We start from the raw sequence: 21,335 nt of genomic DNA, 5'->3' as shown, positions 1-21,335 counted from the left end.
CTGACAACACTTCACAGGTAGATGCTAGGTTCAGTGACTTTGGACTTGGCTAATAGAGATATATCCCAAATCAATAAATTCCATCTGTTACCTGGGGCTCTGCTCTGGGTCTGTGCACACAGTCCCTCGCTGTATCTCACTCTCCTACTACAGCTCATTTATCAAGTAAGAAATTAAGCCAAGATCTTGTGTCACATAGAGGATGAAGAACATTTGAAGAGCTGCCGTATTAATTATTTTTGATTAGTTAAGCTGTTATACTGATTGTTAGCTGGAAACTATAGTCACTAATAAACCGACTTTACTCTATTTGATTAAATCTATATTTGTTCAATTATTACCTCTCCACAAAAAGCTATAAAGAAATTACCTGAGTCTACTGAATTCTGTTTAAAATGTTAATTTAACAAGGACAAATGGGACAGTATTAAAGGACCATAACAGCAGTTCTGTATGTTATGGCTCATTAACCACAAACTTCTACTTAATGTCCATGACAGCAAACTTTTTAATGGCCTCATACTGTTGTTAAAGTTGTGTTATTGTTGTGGACAAGAACAATTTTTAAAACTACTTTTCAAGTACACTAAAGCACACTCCAATGAACTCCAAAAATAAGCCATGTGGCAGCTCCTCAAATTGAGTGTGTTCAAGTTTTGATTTGTTAAACCAATACCATACCTGCGTTGTTTTTCTGTGTTCTAATCAAACTAAAAGGCTTTTGATTAGAATATTAATCAAAATTGGGACCCCTGAAAATATTTTTGCCTAAATGATTTACGATGCAAGCTTTTTGTGTGCGAGGAAGGAAGATGCAGAGCTTTTTTCTTTGCTGCGCTGCAGATTTACAGCATAATAAATCTGAGCCTCAGATTGCCCAAAATAGTATCATTAAACCGTTGTTGGTGGTCACATTCACGGCAGTCACTCTGTCTGGTTCTGAAGGTGGATAGGCATGTTTGACAGTTTGACAAAACAATCACTCAGTTGTCTACGCTCTCCAAATCATGTCTAATGCTTTTTTCTTTCAGTTCATTTTTGTAAATCCTCTCCTGATCCACTAATCCATCATATTGTTTTGCAGTAAACAACAGCGGTGACACGTAAAGAAATAAATGAGATCTCTCTATCTGAAATATATGTGTGCTGTTTGTGGGTGTCTGTACAAACTGTTAGTGTTCATATTTGTCATCCTGCTTGAACTAAACAGGACTGGACAGGTATACATTACCTTGTGAAGGGAGCTCGTTTGAAGGCGTTTTTAGCACGTAATTAAGCCAGCTAGCCTTCAGAGAAAGACGACAGAGATTGTGTGGCCATGCATGATAAGTGGGCCTGCCTCCCTAGTTTCTTTCCCCCTGCCTGAATCAGTGATGCCAGATGCCAAAGCTGACAGCTCAGTTAACATGGTAATCATGAGATCAATGAGCGCTAAATGAGCCAATGAAAGACGTGTCCATCATTTTAGCATGTCTCTGCAGGGAAAAGGTTGTGATACGTATCAGTGGTTTACTCTGAATTTTTTAACATTAACTTTTGTTTGTTTATAAATGCAGTCCTCTGGCTCACAATGGAACCGCTCCTGCATAAATTAAGTTTTATAACTAGGTTCGGGAGCAAAGACCACGCCTCGCACTCATCTCATTTCCGCTCAAAACGTACTTAAGCAGACCTTATCCGTTCACTCTCTCCTCAAACTCAGTTTTCACATCCCTCCCCATCCCTTTCTTATTCAAATACAGGAACCACCGGGGCTCTAAAGAAGAGATAAGAAGAGACGGCTCCCCCACTCAGTCTCCTCCATCCGTTCTTCCCTCAACCCTCGACCCTTACCCCTAATCCCTCTACCCTCATGCATATGTCCCTCAACCCTTTCCTGATCCATTCATCCCTCAAACAGTTCATCATATTGGTTCACATTTATCCATTATGTGCAATAAACCTTTCTAATTCCATACGTGGAATTCCATTGGCGTGGTCTTTGTTAGTTAAAGATGTAGCAACAAATTGATAATATAACAGCAAATACCAAAAAGGTACAAGGACAACAAGATCTACTCCCATTTTATCTTTGGAATACAATCTACTTAATCTCTGTGAACACTTCTTCTGACACCTTATGTGCAAGGACACTGTACACTTTAAAACATAAACCACGTCTCTGAATATCCTTGTCCAATAATTAATCCCAGAGGGGGCTGCTATTTCACTTACAAAAACCAAGATGGCTGCCCTGATCCCATCTGATGTACCATGCCTGAGTTGTCCATGATCACAGAGACCCAGCAGGCCACTGGCGGACAGGGGGAGACCTGAAGTGGGTTGACAAGGGACAGAGCGTGACTCCAACCCACTTCGTCACCCTCGTCACCCTCACACTATTTGACATGGACTCCCTGCCAGAACAGATAAGATTAACTACAGAGCAGGGAACAACCCAGCACAGATGGACCACAGTCCAACACACACACACACACACACACACACACACACACACACTGCCCCTGACCTCTTTTCACCACTGTGGATATTCAATTCATTATTAAAAAAAATTCTCTACCTAATTAGTCCTCTCTAATTATTTAAGGAAGCGCTCTCAACTGACCAAACCTCCAAGATAAACATTTACAAGGCAAATGTATTACATACAACTGGGGTATTCACGGCGCTGAAAGCTGATGATGTACATCTTATCATTTACATGGTATTAGCGCAAACCAGATAATGAGTCACTCAACACAATTGCATAGATTACCCAGTAGCTAATGGACATCTTTGAACTTAATGTGATTTTCTCTCTTTCAACCTAATACCACGCTGGCTGATGGACAATTGGAACAGGGTAATTTCTCTGTCCGTGTTTGGCAACAACACCACCCAAAACTGCTTTATGGAGCTTTTTCTTTCCCAAATCGAAGTCTTTGTGTTATGCTTGTTTAGCAGAGCCGGGAGTTGAAAAGAGGAAAAGCTCCAGTGCTGTCGATACCATTAAAAGTTAATTCAGTGTGTTTATTGTGTCTTTGGATGATGAATCTGAACATCATTAATAAGACGGTCCTGTGTGTGTAGGGATGAGCAGACATATGGCTGCCAGTACCCCAGGCCGCCAGACTCATAAATCAGCAGTGACAACTGATAATGAATGCAGGCCTATCAGAAAAAGATTGGTTTGCCCATCTCTATATCAACTCTGTGAAGTGATGGTAGGACTTGTATTTACAAGAAAATTTGAGTTCAACATGAATTTCATGGGCCAGTGTCTAAGCATGAATAAGTGAAGACCAAGACAAAAAATGTATTTAGCTACAGCGGCCCCGAAACAACCACGAATTAAAACTTTGTACAAAACGGCCTCAAAAATTGAGCATAGCGTTAGTTCAGGCAGGGCACGAAGTCAGGCTTAGCTTTCAGTTACAGCTATATCATACGAGCACAGCTAGTCATAAACATACATCAGCTGATTCCTCTAAGCTTCCCATTGGATACCATACACAGTCAGCTGACAGCTCACCTGATTTCCTCAAGCATCCAATTGGCAAACATCATGCATGGCGCCTTATTTAAGCTGCTTTAGCCTGCCTGCCTATCTCTGCTGCTCCCTCTACAAGCCTTTTGCCAGGATGTTGTGTGCGTTACTTGTGGTTTGTCGGTTGTTTCTACTTGTCCTGTCTGCGGTGAGTATGATGGCGGGTCGATTGCATTGTGAAGTCTCAGCAGCGATCTCGGCTGTTGGGGAGAGTGTCGCTTTGAACAACATCCGCAGTTGTGTCCGGCTGCTCTGGTCTGGAGGGTCCGCAGAAGGGGGGAGGAATTGCTCCTGCGGCTCCGCTGCGGTCCCGGTCCCGGCTCCGGCGCTGCGCTGCGCTGCGCTGCCTTCCAGGGGGCGCGGGTCCCAGGCGCAGCGGCCGGCTCCACCTGTCTTGCTTGTCAGCTCTGTCCAACATCCGGTTGTCGCTTGCCGTCATTGGTTCAAGGGTCCAGGGTTCGGTTCGGCACGTCAGGCCGGCCAGTCTTCGTCCGCAGTTGGCCTGTTTCCCTCCTCGCTGTCTGCAGGTAGAGCGCGTGGTCCCACAGGTGCAGCGCTTGACGATGACGTCACAGCAGCTTGTTTTGACGGCGTCACATTTCCGCCGAGAATGCTGGGAAGTGGAGTCCCAATCACCATAGGGAAGAACGTGCTGCCTCTCAAAAAGGGGGCATGAGAGATAAACCTTCAACCCCAGTAAACGTCCCTGAGCTGGGGAAGGCGCTAAGAAAGCATTCTGTTATAGGGCTGGTTCATGGTTCCTTGCTGGGCTGACTTGGTTGCAAACCTACAATCTGCTTTGAAGAGCTGACATAGTCGATGCTTTACTGAAGAAAGGTTAACAAGGTTCATATTGGTCCATTCATAAATCGCCTTCTCAACAAGCATTAAGGTATAGCTACCAGGATATTCAGGGAAAATAAATAAACATAATTATTAATTTATCTGCTCTTGCAAGTGAAACTAAGGTATAAATAGTTTAAATCCTCTGGCACTTTTTCCTTATTTTATGCTATAATCTACAATGCCATCAGTTGATTAAAGAAGCATGTAGAGGCACATGGCTAGCCAAGGCAGATGTCACAGATGCATTTAAGTCATGTATTACACCTTCACATTGGTATCTGTTCGGTTTAAATGAAGAGAAATTTACTTCTCAGTTAGGCTCACCTTTAGTTGTTACAGCAGCCCCACATATTTGACACTTGTCAGAGGCTCTCTGCTGGATTCTTTTAATAACTGCAACTGCTTTCGTGCTCCATCTCGTAGACGGTTTTCTGTTAGTTGACTATCAATTCAAAATCAGACCATGCATTTTTGCTCTTAAATATACCTTTTAAACATTAGGTCTTCCGCTTTCCAAGGAGAAACATCAGACCCTGTAAAGCTAGAGTTCTAGGCTTCACTCTAGATAGTGTACTGATGCAAATCGCATCAGAGAGGTAATGAAAGCAGCAGGCAGTAGTATTTCCAAAAGAGAACTGCTTTCCTTGCTTAGACATCTTAAATTGGCATGTGTGTTATTCCCCAGGGAAGTTCCCTTGTATCCAGGCTTCTGGACCTCTCCGATTTATAGAGCACTCCATGATATGGTGAGCTTGGAGAAGGGCTGCAGATCCGAGCCCCAGTCCTGATCTCTTCTGTGTGATAATGGTATGGCATCTCCTTATTTTACAATGAGCAGCTAGAATCATCATTTGCCATTAATTATAAAGACGCAGCATATTGAGTACATATAAATAAATCGAACACTGTGTGCCAGTTCACCCTGGGAGCTTTATGTCAACAGCAAGGTCTAATAGTGTGACTGCTATGATCTACTAGATCACTAATGAACAGCTTTGCTGAGCTTAGAAGATAGGGAGCAGACATGAGGGGCATTTAGGGAAGAGCAATGGATCCACAGTTTTCGGTGTTGTGTACAGACATAATGGAGATATAATTAATTCAAACATACAGTAGAGTGGCATGATTGACCTGTATGATAACCACCCTTCTGTAGGTTTGGGGGGGTATTTTAATAATCAGTGGTTCACAGACATATGGCTAAAATACTGTCATCCTTGCCAGCTATGCCTCTACTACCTTTTTAATGAATGTACCCAATTGTTGTTTCATGTTTCTGTGGGGAAAACACTGGTCAAGGTAACAATCATGTTTTTGTGACACATGAGGCAACTGCCAACATCATTTACAAGGGCGTTCTTCAGTTCCATTCATTAATAGATTTGTAAGGCGCCTCACTTGGTTATCTATGTTGGGTAAATTCATTATTAGAGCAGCTCATATTCCATGCTTGGATAACAATTGCTGATTTTGGCCTGGTTTGAATTGCAGAATTTCACCAGCTGTGCCCGGAGGCAGTGCCATCCAGCCTGACTTGCCCCCATTTTCTCAAACCGTGTTAGACTAAACACAACCATGCAATCCTACAGGCTATCTACTGCTCAGTATATGCGATCTGGCTTAGCTAATCTACATTAAATAACTCCTCCATTCAATTCGCATAGGAGCAGCAACAATGCAGCATCCGTAGCTCCTGTCTCGATGCTAAGGCTATGGGTAATGTTCATTATCTGCTTACGAACGATATCTCCGGCCTGAGGGCAAGCAATTCTTGATGCTCAGAAAGCAATGAGTGCCCTGTAATTCCGGCTTAAATTCATTAATGTATAGCAATTTCTGGGGATATCTCTAGCATACTTAGCCATGTACTTCAACTAGTGTCTGCTTAGACGTATTGGTTTATAGTCCTGCTGGCTCCTCTTACTGGCACTTCCATGTAGCTCATGGAAGGGAGGTTGCCTGGTGTGGTTCTTTGGGGGTCTCTGCTGCCGCTCTCCTTGTCTTAAACTTTTCCGTGAATGCACATGGAAGGGCAGGGAGTGTGCTCCCTGCCTTAAGGTTTTCCACGTAGGCATGTGGAAGGACAAGGAGGTCCCATACAGAGCCACACCACTAAATATAACACACTGTTTGGGAAATATGTTTTGCTGGCTTAATTTAAATATTCTTCTAGCATAACTTTTTTGGGATCTCTTTATTAATTCTCAGCCAAGTTACTTAAACTAGTATCTGCATAAGTTATTGGCTTTATTACTGTTATTTATTTCTTACAAAAAAATTTGTGCTGCTGGCTCCTCTTAATGGCACTTCCATGTAGCTCATGGAAGGGAGGTTGCCTGGTATGGTTCTTTGGGGGTCTCTGCTGCCGCTCTCCTTGTCTTAAACTTTTCCATGTATGCACATGGAAGGGCAGGGAGGTGTGCTCTCCCTGCCTTAAGGTTTTCCACGTAGGCACGCGGAAGGACAAGGAGGTCCCAGAACAGAGCCATACCGCCAAATGTAATTATGCTTGGAATATAAGATATTTTGACGAAAGTGGTCCTGACTGAAATTGAGCATAGCGTTAGTTCAGGCAGGGCACGAGTCAGGCTTAGCTTTCAGTTACAGCTATATCATACGAGCACAGCTAGTCATAAACATACATCAGCTGATTCCTCTAAGCTTCCCATTGGATACCATACACAGTCAGCTGACAGCTCACCTGATTTCCTCAAGCATCAATTGGCAAACATCATGCATGGCGCCTTATTTAAGCTGCTTTAGCCTGCCTGCCTATCTCTGCTGCTCCCTCTACAAGCCTTTGCACCCACCTCCACCCCAGCTCCTCCTTTTATGTTGTTTCTAATTAATCAATGTCATTTTCTGATTGCCATTGATGCTGCTCTGTTCTGTACCCGGGGGTCTCTGCTGCCGCTCTCCTTGTCTTAAACTTTTCCATGTATGCACATGGAAGGGCAGGGAGGTGTGCTCTCCTGCCTTAAGGTTTTCCACGTAGGCACGCGGAAGGACAAGGAGGTCCCAGAACAGAGCCATCCGCCAAATGTAATTATGCTTGGAATATAAGATATTTTGACGAAAGTGGTCCTGACTGAAACATCTTTATTTTCATATAAATGTAGCTATGAGAGGTTTAGCTTGTACGCCACTCGGTGCATTTTGCTCACTCTTTCTGCTCTCTCTAGCTTGCCTTCATTACTGTTCCTTGTCAGCACATCTGGGCCCCAAAGCCAGACAGATGGAAAGGAGATGAGGCCTGTCTTTAGTCTGGGGACTATGCCAGGTGTTCGAAACTTACTTCAGGAATATATTGGTATGATCAAGTCCCGAAAGACATTAGTAAGAGCCTTAGGCAGTGCCTTAGAGGCTTCAGTATCTGATTGGTGAGCCTGAATATGATTGCAAAGCCTTGAGGCAATATTCAAAGGCAAATTAGTCTTGCAAAGCAGGCTAATATTATACCACAAGTTGTCATATACTGTTAAGAAAGCTGACATATTAAGGGAAGAAGTAGTTAATGAGGCACTTGAAGAGTTTACCTTCACTGTCAAATCACTTGCAGTAAGACCGGTCTGTAATGACTTTGCAAATGAAGCAGTAACGGGAAGAAGTTTATGCTGTTGGACTTCACCTATCTGTCTTTATCTTCAGAGAGAAAGTTTCATTCCATTCAATGTCAATCTTTCAACCTGAGTCTACGAGCTATCTCTTTCTCATTCCTTCTCACATATACACACTCACATGCAGATGCACACACAAGCGCACACAATTTCACTTGAAATCCCTACCTAAATTATCCTGCAACTCTGGGGGCCTGTGAAACTGCCAAGTTGATGGGAGGGCAGAAGGGGATTGTGGGTAATTTCATGTCACATTTCCAGCAGACTGATGTCTCTTTGGACAGATAATAGCCTACAGCCCACAGCGACAGAAAAGGCAAAGTCATAGCGCACCGTCTTCAAATACTCTACTTCCCCCCACATTTCCCAGAAATGGTTCAGTGTGTTATTTCTGAGAGGTATTTGCGATTTTTCCACATTCATACATTTGCATACGTAAATGGAAATTGCTTGTTTCTCTGAATATTGGTCTCACTGGCTCCCTAGTCTCATTATTGACTTCTAATACACTATTAGTAGCATCAATAACAAAGCACACATTCTTGCACTTGTTTCCTCTAATAGGACAGAATGAATTTTACCTCTGTCAACCTCTGGTAACTCTTTGTGACACTCAGATGACACAGTCCTTCCAGGAGGTTGCGATTGTAACAATTAACACAAGTTTTAACCAATTCAAGCAATTTTGATAAAATCACTGCAACTCTTCCATAAATCTGACCAACTGTAATTTACCGTAAGTTTCCTTAGCCGTAGCAGTCCCCGGTACAAAACTCTGAGCCCAAACTCACTCGTTTCTAGTTGTGAAGATGCATGTGCGATGCATACGTCTTTACCAACAAAAGTAACCGCTAAAGAACGTGTAAGGCAATTCCTTGATGTGGAGGTAAACTGTTTTTGCACAGCATGCAATGTTGTTTTGGAACACCCACAAATATTATAGATTTATTTTCTAGTTAGTAAAGAATGAAGGTGAGTTTGATTAAATATGCATGGTTGGTGGAAATGTTCGAGTAGTAATCACAGAGGCATGCTTGCCGGATGGTGTGTGTGTATGTGTGTCAATGGTGGAAAAAGTATTTAGATCCTTTACTCTCACTACACTCTCTTCCTTAATTCTCACTGGAATAAGTTGCCTTCAATTTTTAATGAATTATACAAAAAAAAAAAAAACTCAACTATTTTTGCAACTTCTTTCACATACCCAAAAAATGCCTAAAAACAGTGCAACACCAAAGCCTCTATTAGTTTGCGTCCAAAACCTGCACATACTGTAAAACAAAGCCAGCTCATTGGGAAACTACTTACAGGGGACAATCAAAGCAAGTAGTAGTTTCAAAGCTGTCTGTAACAACACAGGAAAATTGAGGCTGATTACAAATAATGATCTCTGTAGATTGTCCCTCTACCAGTCATCCTGGATAATGATACCGATGTTACTGTGTGAAGAAGGAAGCAGCAGATGTGTTATTATTCAGCGCTGGATAGGAAAAGAAAGCTATAAGGGAAAACCGACAACCAATCAACATGTACTGAAAAATACTTTTCTAGTGTCCCATTAGTGTCAGATGGAACATGGACTCTTTACAGGCTGACGCTTTGTTTTTGCTGAGCTATATCAATGCTGTTCTGCTACCTGTATTTGCACTGTAAGCTGTCAATCGCTGAAAGAGAACTGCTGTATATGTCACTTATATGAAACAGGGTTGCATCAGCTTTATCCACTTTCTCAACTCTTGTTTTGCCCTTTGGTCTCTGCATAAAACTCCATTATTTTTAGTTTCCACTAACACCCTAGACACCCTGCTCCCAATTCCTATTCTCAGTCTCTTTCTCTGGTCTTTTTGCAAATTGCCCAGGTAAAGCAGCGTAGTTTGTGATCTAATCTCGTCCCTCTACCGCCTGCCTGACAATGAACCTCATCCTCTATTCTACCACGCTCACATTCTCTCTCTCCTCCTGTGCCTTTCTCCATCCCTTATTCTTGCACTACTCTCAGTGCGTCTCATCATTCTTTTTTCCTCATCTGCTATACTTTCACTTTTTTTCCCTCACACATCTTATGCTTTCGAGTCAGCCAGTTCTGTTCAGTATCAGTATCAGTCATTTTATTATCCCAGATGGGAAACTTGACTTGCAGTCCGGGGGCACAAGATAAAAAATAACAAAAGTACAGACCAGAACATTTTTTTCAAAAACACAACAATGTTTCCTGTACATAAAACAGAACACAGTAATACAACAACAACAATCAGTAAGATGATTCTCTATCCTTAGTAGACATTATACCACTGTATTTCTTAGCTGGTAACATCATTTAAAAAGTTATATCTTCTAAGACTCAATGGGGAACACAAAACCGGTGGGTGCCTCACTTACTGCCAGGGTTGATGACACTGTCTCATTGTTTTGTGTCTGCTGCTAATTTAGTTTGGTATCTTCACGGGTACAAAATTGGAAAATGTTTGGGTGTAAATAAGTGCATCCTTACACACGAGCAGAACTTTTTACATACACACACACACACATACACACACACACACACACACACACACACACTTATTTATTTACTTATTATAGACAACATTCAAGCATTTTACTCTTGGCCATCTAAAGGTGGCCATGGCATTCGCAATCTAATTTCCCCAAGAAAAACAGATATGTTTTGAATTTGCTCACTAGTGTGAAGGACTAGACAATTATTAAATTGAGGCACAATTAATGGAGAATAAGGACTGGATTTAATGCCTTCAAAACAATGGCTGCAACCTACATTGCAATACCCATGCAGGAAAAAAAGAAGGACAAAGGCAGATGCAGAACTCTAGAGTGTGTGTTCTGGGGTCTAAAAATAAACCTTCCAGTGAATTTGTGTGTGAAATGGGGTATCAATATGCAGTGGAGTGAGAAAAACATTATTACACAACAAATGAAACTGAGTGAACAGCAGATTTATGGGTATATTTTACTTCTCTCAACAAAAGCCTGGCCTATGTTTGAGAAACCAACCATCATTTTGATACTCCTTGACACGTAAAAACAATAGACAGTATTTGTTTTAGGCATGGTTGTCATTTCTCAGAACACTTGTCACACACCAAGGTTTTATACTGTATTTCAAACTCTCAAGGCATAAAACAAAACCTCCTCCCAAAGCACTTGCGTTTCAAAACTGCTCACCGTACGCTTTCATTTGCACACAACAGAATAAAACATCCTCAGCCTGATTTTGATGATGTATCCCGCTCTGAAAAAAGAAGCAGGTGTGTATTCTAGACAACTACCAGTGCTGATGAAATCCAACTGGCTACAGAGCATCTATCACTGTGGGGACTCCAGGGCATCATGTTGGGTGGGTAGACTTTAAAATCCCACCATAAACTCCAGCACACGAGCTGAGCTGTCAGGACTCTTGGCCCGAGCACTCACTCTCACTAACAGCCATTTCCTTGGCCCACTGTGAAGGGTGGCTTTGCTACTTCAGCACTCATGCTGATCTGTCATGTCCGCCTCTGCACTTGCTTGTCGCCCACTGCCAAATATTCCCCCCCACTTCAACAGCTTCTCTTCTACCTTCAGGAAGGAAGATCTTTGGCTCAATAGAATGAGAGATAGATGAGGGTGTGCAGGGGGCTGAAGTGTTTATATATGGTCTTTACACCTATGTCATGATGCTATAACTTGTCCTGAGTTACGACCGTGTGTGTGTGTGTGTGTGTGTGTGTGTGTGTGTGTGTGTGTGTGTGTGTGTGTGTGTGTGTGCGTGTGTGTCTGTCCTTTAGCTGTTTGTGTCCGAGTCCATGCAAGAGCAGTCCCGTTCAATTCCCTGCTGTCAGTTGTAGGAACCAGGAGGCAGCACAAGCGAGATCTATTTGCAGGACAATGTCACAATCCCACCACTGTGAGATGCAGAAGTTTTTATCACTTTGGGCATGTAAACAGCAGCTCAATAGCAAAAGGCTCTTACGTAACGATTCTCAACAGCCCTGTGCTTCATTTAATAAACAGACTGGTGTGGCAGCACTGAAAATATCCTGCAGGCAGCATAGTACATTGAACGAATTTCCCTAAGTAGCTGTACTTCTCGTATTCTCAAAGAACAACAGGGAGCTGTTTTGGGAAGTGAGGGTGGTCATTAATCAGAACTGAACATCCTTTTGCGCTTCAAGCAAAATAAAAACCAGATTGAGAATGACGCATTTTGGAATGAATTAAGACGCTATATGAATCTAAATTAATTTACATCAGTCTCTAACCATTTCTGTAGTAGCAGAGGGATGAGGGTTTCATACTTTATATATATGTATATTATGGAGTTCACACAAATTCGTATGTACACATTAATCCACCACGCACCTAAAGGAATTATTTTCTCCGATTTACAGACCTGCATGGACGTTTCACTCCACCTCTACTGGTCCCAGTAGGCAATAATACCTTTTAAATTATGTCGAGCAACGTGGGCTTTCCATGTGATGACTTTATTCTGTGTTGTATGAGTGTTTTCTTTAACGATTTACTTGACTGATTAGAGAGGCTGCTTTAAGTAATCTTAAACGTTTCCATACGCGCAGCAATGTCACTCCAGCAAATATTGTGGGACAGTTAAGCAGGAAAACTAACAAAAAAACTGTTGTTATTAACTTGACAGGACAGAAGAAACTCCCCTATAAAAAACCTATACTGTCTGGGTGTTCTTCTACACACCTTTGGGATGTGTAGAAGAACACACAACATTAATTAATATTAGATCCTGACCAATCCTGTTGGCACGTCTGGAGATTTAGATAATCAATTCCTCAGTGCAGTTCCTCCCCTATGAGCTCCGTAGAAACATGGCAGTCCAACATGGTGGACTCTATGGACGGCGACCTGCTGCGACTGTAGATATAAAACCCTCATTCTTAGGTAATAAAAACATAATGATTCTTATATTCAGGTGATTATACACTAATGAAAACATGATTATGAATATTATATACCATTTCTGCCAATAGATCCTCCTAAATGATACACACCGGACCTTAAATGGGGAGAGGCTTCACCTCATTTCACCCATCTGCTATTAATTAGAACGTTCATTTTTATGGCCCAGCCCAGATTAACCACAGGCACTGCGGTTACAGCTGTGATCTGCACATCACTAATGTATATAATCCAACTCGCCAGCTGCTACTGTAATTGTTAACCTCAGTCATCAGATAGTTATTCTGGAGCCCTCTCCCATTGTACAGGATGGAGGATGTTGTCGGTCCACTAGTTTTGCCTCTTTTGCTACTTCTGTAAAACATGATTTTTTTAAAAATTTGAATGTTTTCTTGTTTCACCATAAGTGATTGTGGGTTTCTGTGTGGATTTCAGTTGTGTCTGCACTGGCCGTTTTAGGACACTGTTTTCAGAGTAACTACAGGAGTTTAATTTGAAAGAGGTGATTAATGGTTGACTATTGCTAATTGTGTGAGGGGTGGAGAAAATAATTGCCACAGGAAATCTGCAAACACATTCCTTACTGACAGAAAATTAATGAGAACTTAAAGTGATTCAAGAAAAATCATGGCTACATAAAATGAAGAGATTGGATGATGTAAACTTGATTCGTAAATCAAGAACCATTAACCACAACTTTGGACATGAGGTTGATCATGTGCTTCAAACGTTTCCCATGCTGGAGCAAGAGAGAGGACATTAGAGGACAAAAAGCTGCAAGAAAATCTGGATGAACGATAAGATGCAGCTAGAGCTGATCTTAGAAGACAGAGACAGCTATCAGACACAATTTATCAACTACAATGTACTTCAGAGTGATTAGAAAATGATAGTCACCACGCAGATGAAATGGAGAATCAAACAACTTGTATCATGGTGGTGAGTGTGAGATTGGTTTTTATCCATTTGCGTGGTGTTTGAAAAGAGAGATCCACCCAGGAGTTCACCAGAAAAGTGCCTCTGATTGAGTTCTGTAATTTTGGGGCAGGGACGATGTTAGGCTGTGATTGCCAGGAGGAATGGAGACAAAAGAGCGAGGGGAGGAAATGAAGATATGGAAGAACGAGAAAAGAGGGCTGATTTTGAACAAGTGATTGGGCTTGGTCCCGGTGCTGTCAGCCAATTTTATCTAAGTGAAGATACTGATGACTGACTGATGAGCAGAAGTTTTAAAATAAAAAAAGTGAAATAAATGTGGTTATAAAGGCTAAGAGTGAGAACACGATGAAACTCTTCTCTCTACAGATTTAAGCAGGAATCTGGTAAAGGAGCTGTTTAATATGAGCTATGAAAAAGACTTTTTCAGCTGCTGCCGTAACAATGGTCATTTTTGGTATGCTTGACCCGGCCTTCGTGTGCCACTGTACTGATGTCAAGTTACTTATATTCATATATTACTCAGGGGGGCTTTACAATCTCTACAACATATGATACCAATGAGTAAATTGTTGATTTTTAATCACACTATTTAGTCACAAATTTAGCCCTAAGTCTTGTTTTTCTTTAGAAAAGAAAATGATGAGTGAAAATATTACTTGTTCCCAGTGTCCAATTATCTTGAAATGAGATTACATACTGATTTATTAGAAACAGGTGAAATCTCTCTTTTTTAACTTTTGTTGTTGTTTTAAGTAAAGATTTTGAAATTAAATAATGAACAAACTGACTCAATGTGGTGAAGATGTTGGTCCCATACTGCCCACATGCATGCAACAGTCGGGGCATATTTTAATGAGTCTCTTTCATTAACAAATAAGCCAGTCACAGTAAGCTTCATCAGTAACAACTGCACAACTTTGATGTTGCTCTATTTTTCCAGTTCTTTATTATCCTTTCCATCTGTGTCATTCTGTTTTCAGCTCTCTGAGGGTGTGATGGCCAAGGCTCTCTGTGATTGCATCAGGTTTTAATATCTGTCTGGTGGTTGTTTTCATGGACACAACACAATGGGTGAAAGAAAGAGGATATTGAATGTGCAGAGAAGGGAAGCATCTGTCGACATTTACCACCCACGTGTCAACACCCAGGCCCAGTAACCAGTGCAGCACATTGGACACACGCTCAAAACAATTCCCCAAATTCCCCTATTGAGTGTAAGTGTGTGTGTGTGTGTGTGTGTGTGTGTGTGTGTGTGTGTGTGTGTGTGTGTGTGTGTGTGTGTGTGTGTGTGTGTGTGTGTGTGTGTGTGTGTGTGTGCCTGTGAGCAGAAGGGACATTTTTTAGGGTTTTATGAGAGAAATGAGCCGACAGGCACCAGAGCTGAGGCTATGTGTATCAAAAAACACAATGGCACAGTAATACTGGTGATACATCACAGTCAGTCTGTGTAGCAGAGCAGCTGGTGACCCAGTGTTATAATGTCACTGACTTCATACACAAATACCCACAATGCCGCATGCCAATGTATTACGATGTCTAGATAATGCTGCTAACAATATGCTCTATAGGTAAGAATTGTGGTTGTTCAGGACCTGAACTGTTTTTATGAGTTGCATGTGCAACTCTAGTTGTTTCCTCCCACCATCCACAGACATTAAAGCCAGAAATATTGGATATTATGTGTAATAATGTCTATTGCTGTGAGCCCTATGATGGCCAAGGTGTCTGTCCCATGGATATATCTAGTCTTCAGTAACACTGAAACGTTTGAGTAGTTAAAAATATATAATATGAAGATTAAACTTCAGTGTCTTACTCAGACTTAATTGAATAATTATCTGAAACTTCATGATATCTGCTTTAGGATTGCACTTTTTAGAGTGGATATATCAGAACAAACTCATGTAGAGCAAACATGAGCAGCAATAGTGACATCTTCTGCTAGATAATGTGTTCATTAAGTGATGAATGGCCTGGGATTTAGCAGTTAGACTTCAGCAGCTTGTGGCCCTGACAAGAACCAAATAAAGCATTTTAGTGTGGAGGAAGGGAAATTGTGCTTAATGAAATCTTTGAAGTGATAGATGGCTTTCTTTTCAGCATGCAACTGGTGTTATAATATACGTGATTGGTGCTGGTTCCATCTTCACTCTCAATATTTCTAAATTACAAATCGTAAAATAACATAAAAAATACCTGGAAGAAACACTGTGGACTAAAACTAAATTATGTATATTATTGCTATATTACAGTGTCTTCAAAATGAACAGCTTGCAGGTCCACACTACTGATATATAAGGAAATAGCTACAGTACAGGCTGAGGTTGTTCATTCCCTCAGTGCAGTGCCAATTTTCAATACTCCCTCCATGGTCTACCAATTCTATTGTAGCTTGTTCCTGCTACAGCAGTGATATTTTGGGTGTCTGGGTAATCTCCAGAGCCTGTAGCAGTGTGTGTGTGTGTGTGTGTGTGTGTGTGTGTGTGTGTGTGTGTGTGTGTGTGTGTGTGTGTGTGTATGTGTGTATGTGTATGTGTGTGCCACAGCTGTAAATGTACTATCAAATAGAGCCATATCACTATTATGTCTTGCTTTATAAGCTGTGTATGTAAACTATGATCTCAATTTTGAACAATTGTTGCATCAGTAATTATTCTAATTGAGGCACAATAGATTGCTTCACACAATGAGAGAGAAATACAACCGTAAATTAATGTAAATGAATCATTAGTATATTAAAACACAGATTTGTGTATAGCACAATTTGTCTCCACTAAATAACACTTATAGACAAGATTGTAAAACATGCATAACCCACTTAATTTCTCTGGCCGGGCAGATGACTTCGAAAAGTAAGTATAGGAAAAAAGATTTGGTTGGTTGAAGCTCCTGAAACTTAATTCCATCTGCTGTTTTGCATAATAATACAGAAATCAAATAAAAGTATACATTGTAACACAATTCAAAGACTTAATTTCACACAAAATTAGAGGCAGGAGAGAACAGGGAATTGTTGTTGTTGTTGTTGTTGTTGTTGTTGTTGTTGTTGTTGTTGTTGTTGTTGTTGTTGTTCGGTTCTGCATGTGCACATGCTGGGAAACAACATATAAAGCTTGAAGCTCATTATTTTGACTGGGATCTAAAAATGGGGTTTGCTTTGGGCAATGCTTGTTATAATAATTTCTCTACGTGTCTTCATGCCAGGAAAAAAAAAAAAGCAGAGGAAAAGTAGAAATCCATTCTATAATCCTTTCACCTTATCTGTTGCTTTAAGGAAGGTCACCATAATACTGCACACCTTTGGCACAGGTTCAGAGTAAAATACAGCATGTGAGTGTGTGAAGTGTGTTTTCGTTTCAGCAAGAGTAAAGTCAATTACTCAACTTATCTTCCTCTCTCTCTCTCTCTATCTCTGTTTCTCTCTCACACAAGAACACATATTTTCATATATAGTACACAGGGGCAAAGACACGAGATGAACACACTTGGCTTTGGTAAGTTCTTCCATTTAGGTGCTCAGAGCTGGGTGCAACTAAACAGGCTGTGGAGAAAGACCCAAGAACAAGCAGGGTGAGCAGGGAGACAGTTTGCTTATTACTGGAGTGACCTTAAACACACACACAGACAGGCAAGCTCATACAGGTGCACACAAACAAGCATCAGAGTTCGTGATTTACACTAAGAAGCACATAAACAGGACTGTGAAGTGTCACCATAAACTATTTTGTTAAGCATCCTTCTAATTTTTTATTTTCTCTTGGCTGTTACTTCTTATAGTTGGCTAGTGTAAGTGTTCTACAGGCCAAAAGTAAAATGCCAAAGATCACCTTAGCCCATACTCTCCTAAGCTGCTAAATCAAGTCCAAAAGGAATATTCAATTAAATATTGTAGAAATAGAAAAAAGAGAGAAAGATTAGGAAAAACAAAGCCATCCTGGTATGACAGTGGAAAAAAAAACATACAAAAATGACACTTTGTTTCTTTATCCGAGCTGGTGCCAACAGCTGAATACACCCTCGATGAAGTCCCAGCCACAATGTGGATGTCATGAATGGCTGTGCAGGGAGGATGAGGTCGGGCCACGGTGGGTGAACAATAATTGAGTCTATAAAACAGCCAAACCTTGGAGAGGAAGAAAAGGATTCAACAACGTCTTTAGGAAAGAATATTTCAAAAGAAAGCTTTTAATCTCTGTAAATTCAAACTTCATAAAATACCAAATTAACTGCTAAAAATCCTTGTTGCTAAGAAGCTGTACGGAATGTGAAAATATGCAGCCAACATTATTGTTTCAGTACTTTTTACATGCCACTGAAGGTTATGACAAAGGCATTTGTTTTGGCACACAGTCCTAATCTTGGGATCCACGACAAATCACCCCCCTGGTGCATCCTATCGTTCTGCAGCAATGCATATTCCTGATGTCTTTGTGAAGCCTGTTGTTTATCCCCAGGCTCCTTAAATACTCAATCATGTTCTGCAGCGACCAGGGTGGGAGGTAAAAAAAAATAGATATGGGAAATCATATTTTATGGTTTCCAGGGAGGAAATCAGTCCCAATTCTGAAAAATGCCCCAGGAATTGATGTTGGATGCTGCTGAATAATAGACGGCCCTATTGGCAGTAGACCCACCACATCTCTCTTTTTAATAAGAGGACAGCAACTCGTGCACTATAGTGAATGCAAACAATTATAACACCAGGAATTTGATGCCAAGTCACCATTGATCTGGCAATTGTGAAGCTTAAGTAATGGCCGATCATCATTACTGTCCACTGAGGGTAATTTATGAGAGCCATATTTATCTCATAAAATCACTGAGTCAATAAGGAGTTTATCACTATCAGAGATGTACAATATGAGCCCATGATATCTGTGCTGTACCACTCTCGATTCTAAACTTTAATTAAAACCTAAATCAGCAAGCCCGGGAAACTCAGTGCACTCAATTCACTGCCATGGGGAATTTTTTCAGAACAATCTGATCCAATATTTTACAACTCATTTTCATTGACTCCATTAACTATCTATCCTCCAGTGTAAAGACAATGTATGGCCTTTGACTACAGAAAGACAAAATGGGATTACTCCCAGGAATCAATCGCTGCCTTTTGCCATCTACCCTCATTTCTCCTTTTTTAATGTAAATACTGAGAGTAAAACCGCTGTTAAACGGTGTATTTGTCCATGTTAAATTTACAACCTCATCCAAGACCAACCTGTTCTGAATCTCACTGTCTGACCAAGGGGGAACTAGCCATTCTAACTTTAAAGTCAAGTCAAGTTTGAAGGCCTCAATTGTCCTTAACAGTGATAGTTTTGTTTATTTGCACATGTACAGTAGCCATGATGCCTGCAAAATCAGGCAGCGACTCTGAGTTGGGTTTATAAATTATTTCAAACATGTCAAACAAACAGAGAGAATATTGATTTACCCCCTTTTAGTCTGAGGCTATGTCTCAAAACTTTGACGTAACTCTGGCACTGGTCCATTTTGTACTAAGGTTCAGCATGTCGTCCTTATCTTGTGTCAATTGGCTGAACTGAAGATTAGGAAAGCTCAAAAGTCTTTCAAAACTCTCTCCACAAACATCAGATATTTTATTTTTATTTAAAGTTATTTTTTGGGGGCTTTTTGCCTTTATTTGATAGATACAGCTGAAGACAGACAGGAAAGGGGGGCAGAGAGGGGGGATGACACACAGCAAAGGGCTGCAGGTCGGATTCGAACCTTGGGCCGCTGCAGGAAGGACTCGGCACATGGGTCGCCACCTCTACTGACAGAGCTAACCAGGCGCCCAAAAACATGAGATATTTTTAAATGCCCGGCTCTCCTTGGAAAACTGTTGCTTATTTGAAGATGGGATGGGAGTGAAACACAGTGACTTAACTGCTCACAATAAATTAAATGAATAGTGAAAGAGAAGGCAGTCAGAGGCTGTGGGAAGGTCAGAATAAGTAGTTTTAAAGTAGCAGTTTTCACCAACACACAACACTTACACACAACCAATGCTCTGCTCAATATTTCAGGCATAACACATTAGTTTGATGTAATGTAAATGTATGGCTCAAAAAAAAGATCTGAAATGAGAGACTGCTGCCTAACAGGTGCCTTCTCTTTAGCATCACTTTAGAGTTTGGAAGTTGCAGCAATTATTCTGCAGTTTGGGCCCGGAGCAGGAGAAGGGAAAAAAAGCCACCTGGGGTGCAGTAAGGGCAGACCGGTGGAGACAGTAATATTAAAAGACTGAAGGATGCTGTTAATTATCCCATAGGTGTCTGCATGTCCATGTGCACTGACCCTCTTTCTACCCATGGAGTAATGAAAGCAGAAGTCAGTGTGCCAGTGTCCTGATAGCGCCCCTCTGTTACAGGATAGTAGCTCTGCTCTCGCCCTGAGCAAGGATCTCTTTATTCCGCTTGGATCCTCTTCTCTTTGCAGCCAGCTGCTGCCCTACTTGAGTTTCTCATTCTGTGCCTATGATTGCCCCCTCTGCTTAAAGCCTGTGCCACTTTGCTTAGAGGGCTATTTGAATCCATTCCACCTTGAATAATTGTGCAGGTCAAAGCCCTGTGTGGAGACGCACAGTTTGAAAATGGCTCGACATGCTGGTTTGACTTCAGTTTCAAGCATTTGAGTAAATTGGTTCATTTAGAAATGCTGTATATGGCAGATAGGGTCTTGGTCTGGATATAAATTACATACATTGATTTTTCCTTTTTTGCAAAGTATTTCTCACTCAGCTCGTGAATAAGCTGTCTTTTCAGTATTCAGTTTGGGCACCTCATGCAGTAATTGAACCTGTTACATTAGCATGGGCCATTTAACATTACTCAAGCAGACATGCAACTCATAGTAGGCAGAGGAGAGAACGTTGAAAAAGGTGGTGCACTATTTTTATCATAAATACCATCGATGGGAACATAGAAAGTGTGCAGGTGAAACATGAGCCTAATTATGAATTCTACAGCAGGCAGCAGATTCAGTAGAACATTCTGTAAGACGTCAAGACGACCCTCATTAAAGCCTTCTTGCCATTATCATTAGCTAGGTGAATATGTGTAGCTGGTAATAGATGTGGCTCTGTGCTCGTTAGGCGACCTAGTGTCCATTCGTCAGGATTTAACGGGTAGCTGTGTTCATTAAGAGCAGATAAGCTCCAGAAAAAAGGTTAACCGATAGTGCAGAGGTTATCCCTTTCACATATCCGTCTTAGGTGTTGAGTGGGTGGCAAATCTGAGACAACTTTCTGTGAGTGTATGAGTAGTTTCTCTTCTCTTTCACTCGTTGTTAACATTTGTAACATGTTTATGAGCGTTTGCTGAGAGATACACTGGGATTTACTGTGACAAGACAAGCCGTGAGTCAGACATCCAATGTAGTACAGAGAGCAAGAACAGGCAGGGACAGACAGGAAGTGCAGTCATGAAGAAACATTCTTTGCAGTCCCTTTAGTCCTTTACTGTCCAAACCTGATG

This window comes from Dicentrarchus labrax, unplaced genomic scaffold (assembly GCF_905237075.1).
Source record: "Dicentrarchus labrax unplaced genomic scaffold, dlabrax2021, whole genome shotgun sequence".
Lineage (NCBI taxonomy): Eukaryota > Metazoa > Chordata > Actinopteri > Moronidae > Dicentrarchus > Dicentrarchus labrax.
Note: the sequence above shows the minus strand (reverse complement) of the source record.